Genomic DNA, 12,442 nt, shown 5'->3' with positions numbered 1-12,442 from the left:
TCTCTTTTCTCAATATACATATTTTTTCGCATGTAAATAAATATTATATTAATTCATAAAATATTTATTCGTACAATGAATAACATTACTTTATGAAAAACATTACGTGATGAAAAAGCTTTGATTTTTAATATTTTTCAGTTTATTTTATGTAATGCACAATAATGCTGCAAACATTCTACGCGGGGTGAACAGCTTTTGTGACATATTTTTATAACACAATTTCGACACATACTTTTCATGTCATCGCGTTCAAAATATTTCTGCCATTTTACGAGAAGTTTACGTATAAAATACGTGACTTATATATATTATTGATATATAATATATTTTTCTTTCTCTTTGTCATAAAATTTTAATAAAGTTTCAGAAGCAATTTTTATCTAATTTATCGATTTAGAGTTATTGTAGTAATAGAGATCTACGATGCAGTCCAACATAGATGCATCTAGCACGTGTGCTAGAGCCTAGTACAATAATGTACTATTGTCAAGGGATCGCATTGGTCCGAGTCAGCGCAGTTAATTTTCGATAGTACCGAATCACCCTCGTGATAATTGCCGTCCATGACTTCAACTGCTGATCGTCTTTGTCTACTTGTTCAATGCGAAAGCAGCACGATTTGGCTTTCTGTGATTACAAATAGCTTCATTGTCAATAAACGTAATATTATTATTTTAATTGTAAAGAATTATCAAACAATCCTTTAATTGAAAAAATTGAAAACTAAATAAACAAAATAAACTTTAGCTAATTTTTTTTCTTCAATTTAATTTGTATATATTTGTAGAATCAAAATCTTTAAGAATTAATTAAATCACATACATACTTAAATATGTATCTAAAAGATATTAAAAAACTTAAAAATATTGTATTTTAGGATGTAAAAATTAAAATTTTTTCATTTCTATATATTTATAATCAGATAAAAAAACTTTATACATTGCTAGAAAAAAGTTCAATATCTAAACTTTAATTATTATATGTTTTAATTATATATGTTATCAAGCAAATACTAAAAGAACGTTGTTGCTTATATATATATATATATATATATTTTTACTTCTGACACTATGTCATATTGGACACGTCTTCAGCCAATTGTTTTTGTTTTGTAAATTCGTTTAGTAAATTCAATGATTGAATTAACAGATACAATAGAATAATTATAGCTAATAGCGCGTGAAGGCGGTAATACCCAAGGGATTTTCTGCTCCTCGTCCCATCAAGAATAATGTGTGAGATACACGCCAATCTCACAAGGCTTTCTAAATTATACCTTTCCCACAAGATCGTTTATCTCGTCATCAAGCAAGAAATTCAATCTCATTTCTGAACATTTAAATGTTTTAATATTTATTACACTGTATGGAATAATTTATCTGTCTTTCTTGTGTCTTCTCATCGTGTAGTTATAATTTTTCATTATATTTAACAGTTGGGGTTTTGCTTAATTTCTCATTTTTCTTTGTATTGGTTTACTTCGTTTTTCTCTATATAGTTTTTATACCTTGATGCAATACCAGCTTAAATACAAGCACTAGTTCTCACATAATGTGCAGTAAAAAAATTGTCAAGGCAATATAATATTTAATGTCGAGTCTCGTATTTTTGCACAAAGGTCTACGACGACGCTGCAAACATGGCGGTGGCTATAATTCTGTCGACGCAAAGCATAGTATAGCCGAGATGACATTTGTTATCTCGCACAGGACACATGAGCGTCTGCGAGAAGTTTTCTACTCCTCTTAATCGCCGGTCGGCTCGCAGACTCGGAAGTTTCTTTTCTCCGTCGCCCAACTCCGTCGCATTTACTTCTAGCGGAGATCGCGGCAACTTTTCTTTAATATAACTAAATGACTGGTCTGAAGGCCGTCGAGAGAATGTTCTCGCGAAAGTTGGCGCCGGGAAGATGAAGAAGCCGCAACGGTTCCGAGACCTGCTCTCGGATTAGACTAGTTTACCGAGATGGTGCCTCGCACTCTGTAACCATTACGATTGCGCACCCGGAGCTCCTTTTGCGTGACACTTGATAAGATTCTTCAAGGGCGAGTCTTAATTGCTTGTTATCAAATGTTAGAATTGAGGAAATATATTGCTACGTTTCGAGACACATCGGAATATCTCTCACATCTATTTTAATATTAAAATATTAAAGTTGTAAATAAGTCTATAATTTATATAATTTGAAAGAAATTTTACTATTAAAAAAACACAAGTTTTTTAACACAAAAAATGAAGAAAATGACGGTACCTCCTCCAGTCATTGCTGAGGAGATATCGAAATAAGTTGATTTTATAATCAAATTAATCTCGGATAAATTAATAAATTTATGATTGAAAAAGAATAATTATAAAATTTAATAATCATTTATTTGTCGAAATTAAATAAATTATATCCTATTTAGATGTTTTTGCTATTTATATGTCGGGTTACATCAATCGCTTTCTAATTGCATCGCGCGTAGCCACAATAGATCTCTCTTCCGGATAGATCCTCCCTACGACTCTTCGTCCGGAAAGGGGAGTCTTCGCTCGTTATCCAGATCGCGGGCTTCGCGAATCTTATCTTCTTCGTGGTCGGTCCAGACGCGTTTGCCATAAATCTCGGTGCGAGAGAGGCGGCCGAACTAGTGTTACGTATGCGGGATGAGTCCGGTCGCGCAACAACCCTCTTGTTTCGAGTCCACCGCGTCACCCTTGAGGCCAGCTTTTTGTTCTGACCACCGTCTCTAGCTCGGTCTCCGGGCTAACTCGAGACTCTGTTGTGGGGTGGGAAGGAGTAAAAGTAAGGATGTGTGTGTGTGTGTGAGAGAGAGAGAGAGAGAAAGGCTTCTCCAGTTATCGTGGTATGCGCGGTCACCAAACATGTTAGCCGCGTATGTGCATGTCTGGGGACGATGAACGCATCTCGCAGTGGTCCCGCTGGTATGCTCGGGACAATAATCGTACCATCGAGGATGCGCAAACATTGTGCATATATGCACCGCACGACAATGTCCGCTGGCAGCCAACGTGCGCCTCCTTTGCACAGAAATCGTCACGTGTCATGCCCTTTTTCTCTCTTCATCTCCATTTCTCTCTCTCTCTCTCTCTCTCTCTCTCTCTCTCTCATTTTCTCTATCCCCAGTCTCTCGGGATTGTATGCTTGCTACCGTTTACAGCGTATCCCGGGATATGCTAGACTATATAGTTACCGGCAGAACATCGCGTATGCTTCTCTCGTATATGGACATTTTCTGACTTCGGTACGCGAGTCTTTCCGCTCGCTTTCTACCAGCGATGGTACAACCCGCGTCATGATTTTGAAATATAAATCTATAGAGTTGATCGCAATATTTTCCGGTGAAATGGCATCGAAAGAAGGAAAGAAAAAGAGAAATAAAGACACGATATGGATAAAATATTGTATTATCACCGATTTAGTTTTCACGACGAGATAATTCTTAACGGAGAAGATATTTTCCGAGTGAAAATCAAAAAAATCTTTACAAGGTAGATAAAAAGAAGGAAGGTGAAATAATAGTTTCTTGAACAGCAATTTGTACTTCGACATCGTCGCATCTCTTAAACCGAGGCCATTTACTGGCTCTGCGTAGCATCGAGTTTCCGCAGCAATTATTATGCTAACGAATGTACCTTTATCCCACCGCAGCACGTCCGCCGGATGGTTGGCTGGACTGCGAAAATTTGCAAGAAAGATCGTAGGTAAAGGATGTGGTTGTAATTTCTTTTTTTTTTTCTCTTCCCCGGCAGACAACTCTAATTGGGCAGCGACGCGCGGAGAAGGGGCGTATTCGCATACAACGAGCTTAAAATTAGTCGGCACTGAAATTTAGGCGTGTATAGAGGCATTCCGCTTTCCAGAAATCTAGATGACCAAATCCATTTCGATAATGTTCCTGTGATGTGAGTCGCACTCGATTCGCGAAACAAACAAATTTCTGCTATTGATTTGTCTGTGAGCGTATGGGCGAGAGAAAACGGGAGAAAGAGAGAGAGAGAGAGAGAGAGAGAGAGAGAGAGAGAGAGAGAGAGAGAGAGAGAGAGACGTACGTACGCGGACGGTATCATCCTACGGAAATCGCACGACCCAAAATTCTTTCCCGATAACACCGCATCGACAATGGGCGGCTTATCGAAATTTCTTCTTGTTACGTTGCGGAGGCAAAAGGGGAACCCAGCTCTCTCAATTGAAGTTCCGACAGTATGCGCAACTATCGCGGGCCGAAAAATATTTCCGACATTTTTGTCGCCTGGATATTTACATCGCGATGTAACAAAACTCTCTTTTTCTCTTTATCCTTTTTTTTTTTTTTTCGTATCCGAAGAAAAATGGTGCAAACCATTGAAAATCGCGCGTTCTCTTTGAAACACGATAAATTGCAAACATAAAATATTCTTTGAGATAATTTAAATAGTTACATAACATTAAAAATAGAAAAAAAAGGACTATTCTTTTTAGATAAATTATTCTAATAGTGTTAAAGGGAGAATGTTATTTCGATTGCGCAAGCGTATAAAAATTCCTTCCATATGTTTTAATTGCATCAATCAGTAATTTTATTCTTCTTTCAATTAAATAGATTTTTTCATATAAAAGTCAATTCCATTTTATATTACGTAGTTTAGCGGTTTTAGGAACGATTTCACGGTTTTTTTTTTGGGGGGGGAAACTTGTTACTTTCCGCTATACGCGTAAGTGACGGCTTTGGCTTAAAAATCCATATTTTTTCGCTTGCGCTTTCAAAAAATTAATGGGCATACCGCCCGCGGGGTTATTTTTGCAAGCTACAGAATAACGTTGAAAGGGCGAGAGGTATCAACGGCGCGCTCGTGGCTGACTTTGTCGTTTTCGTCAGGATTCTCATCACAAGGAAAAATCTGCGAATAGGGAGATGTGGAAGCGAACGCGCCTCCACTCCGACGCGAAAAGATATACGCGACGAAACGTATATTGTCTGTGACGTACACCATTAGCAAAATGTATTCGCGGTCCCTCTGATATTTGTATGGCAAATGAACAGTCTATATCGCATGATAAAAATACATGTACGAATAGTAAGCGTTTTCCCAGAATGCCATGTTTGTCGCGTGTTTGTTAATACAGATGAATAATTTTTTGACGCTTCATGCGATTGGTCCTTCGAATATGAACTTGTCACATAACAAATTGAAATATTTTTCAGAATCTTTTATGAAACTCGAGCGTGATTACCTGTCATATTTTACGAAATGTCTGTCCGCATTCATATTGCATCGACTTGTTTTAATACAATAATACCACGCAATTCATTTTTCATAAATAATATATATATATCGTTTTTATTTTGCACGTATTTTCTCGATATAATTCGCACGATACATATTGAATAACATAATCCTTATAAAAACTTATCAAAAGAGATAATTCTTTATCGCAATTTTTTATGTAAAATATTATAAATATTAAAAAAAAAATTAAACTTAAAATTAAAATTCCATTATTGCATCTACATATAATTAAATAAAGATTAAGTTTTTGTATCTCTTTGCATCTTTGAAAGATAATTCCTGAAATTTCATTTCTCATTGTTTATGATTTCAAAGTTATTAACTGAGCCTCGACTATATTTGTCTCCAACTGACATAAAAAAATTTATTCGTAACATTTCATACGCTAGTCGCAAATTATTTTATAATATATAAAAACTGATTTTTATTTCATGGAATCTGTATGATATTTTTTATGTACACCGCAATCGACGATCGCTTCTCCTCTTCAGTTCGATTTCCGAGCATAATACAAATCGATCGTGCCTCGAATTCTATTATTTTATCGGCCGTGATGGCTGGAAGGCGCGAAAATTGCGTCGGAACTCATTGTCGCTGCCATCTCGTACACTCTTCTGGCGATTCGCGCGGGCGCTAACTAATCTGATTAATATCCGATTTGAACGATGGATAATGAAAACGGCAGGTAGTACGCCATGACACCTACATCCACAGGTGGCCAATTAATTTGCAAGCGCACACACTTTACGTGACATCGACATATTCCTGGCATGAAGTCACGTCTCTCCCTTTGATCTACGAACAGGTACCGCGAGGACGCGATCAATCCTTTGTGCGTGTGGCCGCGCTATACGTACACGTCGATGGATCGGCGATCGTCCACGCATCGTCGGCACTTTCGTCAAAATTTCGTTCTCGCGTTCATCGATTGAAAGTAGGGCGAATGTTACACCGTCACATACGCGACGCATCTCGCCATATTGTTCGCCGCGACGCTCGTCGGCTGCGCAAAGTTTCGTTTACTTTGCCATATATCTCTTCTTTTAATCCTAGCTCTCCGTTTAATAATCGTAATGGAAACAGGTGGCGAGACCACGCGGTGAAAGCGCTATACCCTTCGATGAAGTTCGCACGGACTTCTCGCGCATCACAACGCGAGAGTAAATATCGCGCTGCCCTCCCCTTCCTCCTCCCGGCATTCGTTCTTGATTAATCAATAGAGCGCTCCGCGACGCTCAAAATTACGAGCGCGGATTACGAGCAGCGACGAATCAACCGTAAATCCTGTGACGCGGCCTGGCGCTCGCACGAACGGCCCCGTTTTCATGAAATTTAAAACGGAGGATTACACAAACGGAGATATTTTTTACGAGAACGCGCGCGCTTTATCGGAATATTTTTATGCTCGATCGACCGTGCCGCTTTTGGTTGCAATACTCAGTTTTGCTTGTTTGATTCGGGCTGGCTGTTGTACGAACGTTGCGATGCGAATCCTCGTCCATGATTCGTTTGTAAAATTTATCCCTGTGTGTTTTAAAACAAACATCATCTTATCGTATATTAGGTTTTCGATACGTGTCGCGTATACATCCGTTTGCAATCTCTTCCTTTTCTAAGATTCGTTTACCACTTTGGATTTTTCGAATCGCGGTCATTTTTTTCTCTTTTGAATTACCTCAGCGGACTTAGGAGATCGTTGCCCGCGAGATCAGCAGGGATAGGACTGAAATTGCACTCCTGAAACCGGACAAGACAATAATTTCTCGAAACTCTCTGGGGAACGGAGGGAAGCGAAGGGAAGTTCCTCCGTGGAATAAAAAGAATTGTCATAAGGGTCGCGGAAAGAAACTTATCTCTGCGAATATGTCGTAAATTTTTTTTATTAGCGAATGGTTTGACGTTAATTTGCGCAATAATTTTAATCTTATAAAAATAATATTCCGCACAAATGGAATGATTATACGATTGACAAAATATAATTATATTCGATTATGATATAATAAGAACTTTATGCTATTAATAATTGTTTTTTTTTTCTTCGACTAAAATAAATTTCGTTAATCACTTTTGAATGACAGGTAGAATTTTTAATAAACCTTTTCGTCATCTTATCATTATTTTTTGCCATATTAAAATATATGTGTTTACGTAGGTTTAATAACATAACGCGATGAGACCCCATCGAGAAAAACACTGGTGATGGCAGCCGGTCTAAGTGCTTTCGCAGCATACCATCGTGGTCTCGCAAATCACTCGAAGGCGGTTGCGATAATAGTGTCGCTTTAACGCGACAAAATATCGTTAGCCCTTCGCCTCTATTAAATTGCTTCAACAAGATGACAAACCCGACAGCTCGGGATCGAAAGAAATTTAATAGAGGATTTTACGATAACAGCGCGTGAAAGACCGACGCCGAGCCCGAAAGACGGAATGTGGGTGACGAGAGAATTAAATTTCAATGTGATACCACCATAAGACACTTTGAATTTAGGAGGAAGCACTTGATAAGGGTAGCGTTTACATACAAAAGTTCCAAAATATTGTACAATATCATATTCATTCTTTCGAGGGATAAGCGAGAAAATGTAGGGGAAGATAAACGTTCCTTATCTCATATTCGCATTAAGTTTTTGAATAGAAACTACATCATTACAATACACGACGTAGATGAACCCTCAAAGTGAACGGCAATGCACGGTCATTGATTACTTCTGAAAATCTATTATGCTTATATATCTATATTATACCTTTATTATATTCTATATCTTGTTAAAAAGCTGGGGAAAATGTAGCATTGATAAGAAATAGAAAAACAGGGTAAACGCTAAGTTTGCTTTAATAAAAAATTCTAGAAGCTAAAATCAAGTGACCAATAATTCTCTGACGGTCAACAATTATGCCAATGTTTTATATTACGTTTAGAGAAATTGTGTGCAACGTTTGAAGGTTGCGTATACCCTTGGTATACATAATGTAATTAAAACTTTCAATACCCATATGTATCTACTCGCGATTTTTTCAACGGGACATCGAGATGGTGAGACAAAACGCAGTCCTCGCGCACGCGAGCGAGAGACAAATAACTCGGATAGCGAGAGGGACCGGCACCGACGTAACGCTATAAAGGCATAAAGCCGAGACGGCGGTGCCGAGAGGGCGAGGGACGATGTGAGGCGAGGGCGCGGTATGCGTCTGTGAAATTCAACCAAGCTGTTCCGTTGGTAATAATGGACGAGAGGCAAGCGTTGAAATGCAAATTAGAGCGCGGGTCGCGGACAGCTTGATACATGTGCGGGGATTGTGGTTTCGCGCGATGCGCACCGCCGCCTATACTCGCGGCGAAATAAAGGAGTTTGTTTTGGAATTTTGCTCGGCTCGCGGAGGACACTATATAACGTCACGCGTGTAGGTTACGCTTTCCTTTCATCCTTTCTCTTTCTGTCTGTCTGTCTGTCTATCTATGTCTCTCTCTCCCTCTCGTTCTCTTTCCCGCGTGCTTCGCTCACGCTTCGTGCGTGTGCGGATAGCATTCGTCACTGACGAAGAGAGCCGCTGGAAATGATCGTTGATTGTCGTACGCGCATCCCCTAAACTGTCCTTCGTGCCTGCGGTTGTTGTGACAAAACGTGCAATTTCCATGACGATTTCTGCGATAATATAACGCGGCGCGTTACGGCGCTTGTTATGTCAGTCCGAACGGAAATGAAAGGATATTGGGGGAGAGAAAAAAGAGAGAAAGGAAACGAGAGGTCCGTTTCTTTGCGATGGTCGACGGAGCGGCGCCGTTCGCGCGCGGAATGAGAATTGAAATGACTCCGGATATTTCCTTCTTCTTTTAAATCGCGACCGACCGAATATGCATTTAAATCGTACGCGAATCGCAATTTTATCATCATTCTGTTTCCGCTTTATTGACAGACGAAATAATTTTACGGGTACAATTATCGAAATGAATATAATATGGACGCATTATCAGAGAAATATCACTGCTTTCATTTTTCACGAAAGATGATGTTAATACTTTAATGTGTCTTTAAAAATACGAATGGCATTTTTTTTTGAGCAGTTAATATTGTAATATATCTTGTCGCAAACGTTAGCGATTTTTACTTGAAAAATTGTTTGAGAATTTTTAGATAGAAAAATTTGGGGATCTGATTCACGTGGCTCTAATAGATATCGCAAACTTTGCAAGAAAAATTAATAGAACTTAATTTTATTCGAAAGAATTTTTCAATAAATATCGAGGAAAAATATTATTCGATAAAGTTTTGTGTGTGATAACGTACTTGATACATAGCACTACTGTGTAGCGCCATGAATTTCCTATCAACGTTGTAAATTCTGAAATCCTAATCTTCCCTCGAGATTTGTGGTTTGAAGATAATGCCTTTTGAGTTTCTGCACCTTGGAGATTTTAACTTTCTAGATTGTGGCTACGAATATTGTAGAACACTATGAAAGCAAGTTGCAGAACCAAGATTAAATTTATACAACCAGTTAAACTTATTTGTTAATAACAATTTCAAGCTTTTAGAGAAAAAGTAAACGAAAAGCTTGTCAAATTATAACTATACATATATTTGTATTATACGTATATCTACATTATACATTTTTCAAATAATGTTAGTTTCGCATTCTCTTGATATTAATATTGTCTCAAAATACGTAAAAAAAAATGATAAAACTTTATTACGACCTTAAAATATTCATGTAAATTCTATTTATCTTTAAAAGCAAGAATATCGAGCAAGACCGAGCAAAAATTTGAATTTGCTCAGCGTTTTCGCAACGTAGGCTTTTCTTGTCGTATCAAGTGTTCACTATAAAAAGTTCAATTGTGTCTTGAGAGCTATATTTTCATTTGTGCCGCGAGGTAAGTCATTAGCATCTTGCTTTTGCAAGATTCAAACCGGTTGTACGCCATCTGCGATATCCCACGGCAGTGCTGTGCAATTCGTGAAATCGAAAATATCAGCATCGCAAATTCGAGGTCGCGTGCTATCTTCCCCTCTTGGAATTTATCGTTATGGTAACGCAACCTGGAAGCTGCTTGGCGTGAGACTTCCGGGCCGAGCTCCCGATTTCCGTATCAAATGGCGAACTCTTTCCTGCGGTCACACCGCGTGAATTTATGGCCTTTAAGGCGCGGCAATTCGCGCCCCGAGATGGTCAGTTCCACTTATAAATTAGCCAGGAAATATCAGTCGTCATGATGTTTCTAGATGACATCGTTAATTGCGCGCGACCAGTCTTCATCCTAGTTTTCATTCGACGACTTATGGTATGAATCGCGCATAAATTACATAAGCCATTGCAGTAATCTGTGACAATATCTGCAGAAAAGTAACGCTAGAGGAAAAATATTGATGGAATTTTTTTTATATCGACTAAATTTATCAGTGATTTGTAACTTTGAGATTAAAATTAATGAAATAATAGTCTAGAATTATTTGTTAGGGAGTGAATTATTTCAGTTTTTCCTCTCTTGTTAAAAAAATGCTCTAGTCTTTATTATTACGGGGATAAAGCATATTGTAACACGTTGATCAGAGAGAAGCGTTGCTTAAATTGTTGTCATTCTTAATTGTATTTAAATGTTCGTGCAAACTTTGCGCATTTATGACGCGAAACATTTTGTGTTGATAATATTGCAAGACGCGACATAAGACGTAATCAAATACGTGATAATGATTATTCGATTTATTGTTTATTCAGCTGAACAAAACGGGGAGGATGAGGGAGCTCGGGTTATGACCCGTGAGAAATGCGCCCTTGCTCTTACGGAATTGTGCGGATGACAGTGAATTAGGTGTCTTTTGCTACAATAACCCATAAACATTCCTCCTTCCTTGCGTCGCGTATTTATCATCCTGTCCGAGTAATATGCCACGGGGCGGCCCATGCGATGCACGTATATTCTCATCGGGTACAGAGATGAATGCACGCTCCGGTGATTCGTTTAGACGTAAAACCCAAGTAATAAAATTGTTGACGACGACTGCGTAGATCGGGTAAAGTATGGAAGCGCATAATGGAAGAGAGAATCGCGGTTAAGTTTTTTACAACGACCAGATATCGATGTGTGTCTATCCTGATGTAGTAACGTCGGAAATGCGAACGTACGGACGCCAGTGACGATTTTCCTTATACTCTGTTTTCGATGCGAAGAGAATTCCGATGCTTTCGACAATTGAAAGAATTCGATACCCGTGTCACGTGTGCGAGGCGAAACCTTAGCGAATTCGATTGCTAATCGTTAAAAACGTTTGGCTTATGAGATTTATGTTGCGTGGGAAATATGAAAATATTTAACCCACAAATATATTTTTAAGAATGTTAACAATGTTGGATATTTAAAACATAGAGTCATGTTATTCATTATAAATTAATATCGATATTAATATTGATATAGTATTGATATTTTGTATTATTGATTATTAGAGAAAATGAGATACGTATAATTGCTTAATGTTGAAATTTTCGTAACATACATTAACTGATATAAAGATGTTGATTTATCATTTAAATTAATTAATTTTATTTCTTAATTTACGATATTATTGTGTGAACTTGATATGATTAAATGTCGCACCTCGATAATTCCGACAAGAAAGCTGACTGAAATTGGGTGCGAGCGCGTTTATCACACCACAAGATCTCTCATAGCGAGTCTTGGCGTAAGATGTGGGACTATCGTGCCAATTAGCGTGTTGTACATGGAGAAATCTGAAATTGCGAGTGGCGCGCTCAAACGCATTAGCCTACGTCGTCACGGGAATCGTTGGCGCACGTGCTCCAATCTTCCTAGATAAATTAGCGTGTCCTCTGATACTCGTTTCTTGTTAAATTTACGCAACCGGACATACGTAATTATTTCTATAATTTTCAAGTAATTATATTCATAATTCACGCAAACTAAACTTATTTGCTAACTCTTGAAATTTCACCACTTGCCGCCACAAAATCATTAATAAATTTTGCATCAAACTTTGTTTAACATATTTCACGTCATCTACTTTATCTCTCGCAGTCATATTTCTGGTTCTAAAGACAGGAATAATCCAGACCGTAAAATCATTCTTAATGCAAGAAATATCCGCGCTTCATCCAAAGCTGAGCTCGCTTGAAACTCGAAAGCGTTAGGGCTTTCTGGGAACCAAATCCG

Source organism: Polyergus mexicanus, unplaced genomic scaffold, assembly GCF_030449975.1.
Source record: "Polyergus mexicanus isolate NDT 795.1 unplaced genomic scaffold, iyPolMexi1.0 SCAF_7, whole genome shotgun sequence".
Classification (NCBI taxonomy): Eukaryota; Metazoa; Arthropoda; class Insecta; order Hymenoptera; family Formicidae; genus Polyergus; species Polyergus mexicanus.
The sequence above is the reverse complement of the archived record's forward strand: the minus strand, read 5'-3'. Positions refer to the sequence as shown.